Raw genomic sequence first — 981 nt, 5'->3', positions numbered from 1 at the left:
TGCTGCCTCTGCTTTTACTTTCTCACTGAATGTTTCATGATGGTCTGAGGCATCTCAGTGATTTTTTTGCCATACTCTGAAAGAAAATTCTAATTGTCAGATTGATAGGCCTGGACAAAGAAACTATTAGCAATGAATGTAGGCTAAGATATCTTGACAAAAACCAGCAGGACCAAGCTGGGAAAAAATGCCAAACTTTTATTTGCAAAAGTACACTGTTAGGTTTTTTAGAATGACTAGGAATCCCACATACACAAAGACAGAAGAAATACAAAATGGCCAAGTTAGACATACATTTTTTGTTCTTGTTTCAGTAACACATAAACAAAAATTATAACAATACAGAGAAGATTGGCATGGCCCCTATGAGAATGACACACAAATTCTTGAAACGTTCCATATTTTTAAAAGAAAACAAATGAAAGTAAAATTATGGAAACACAGAATAGTACTAAGAACAGAAACTAAAGAACAGAAATTAAAATGACAGTAACCGATACACATTTTTCAATAATAACTTTAGGTATCAATGACCTCAACTCTCTAGTCAAAAGACACAGACTAATTGAATGGAGTAGGAAATACATCCCAGCTTTTTGTTGTCTGCAAGAAACTCGTCTCACCTTTAAGGATACGTATTACTTTAGGGTGAAAGGATGGAAAAACACCCCAAGAAAATGACACTAAGAAATAAGCAGGTATGGCAATTTTAATACTTGACAAAATAGACTTCAAATTAAAAGTCATAAGAAGAGACTGGGCATGGTGGTGCACGCTCTTAATCCCAGAACTTTGTAGGCAGAGGCAGGAGGATCACTGTGAGTTCAAGGCAAGCCTGGTCCACATAGCTAGTTCCAGGTCAGCGGGGGTACAGGGAAACCTTGTCTAAAAAAAGTCCCCCCTCAAAAGATAAATAAGGTCACTTTCTTCTGATCAAAGGAACAATTGACCAAGAAGACGTTACAATCATGAACATAAATA

The 981-nt window shown here is 36.3% G+C and overlaps 1 pseudogene; it reads left to right on the top strand.

Moving 5' to 3' along the window:
- The first annotated feature begins 305 nt into the window (after positions 1 to 305).
- On the top strand, positions 306 to 406 carry LOC115069628 (annotated as a pseudogene).
- The last annotated feature ends 575 nt before the right edge of the window (positions 407 to 981 follow it).

Source organism: Nannospalax galili, unplaced genomic scaffold, assembly GCF_000622305.1.
Source record: "Nannospalax galili isolate Female #2095 unplaced genomic scaffold, S.galili_v1.0 scaffold994, whole genome shotgun sequence".
NCBI lineage: Eukaryota > Metazoa > Chordata > Mammalia > Rodentia > Spalacidae > Nannospalax > Nannospalax galili.
This window is presented reverse-complemented; position numbering and strand designations above follow the sequence as displayed.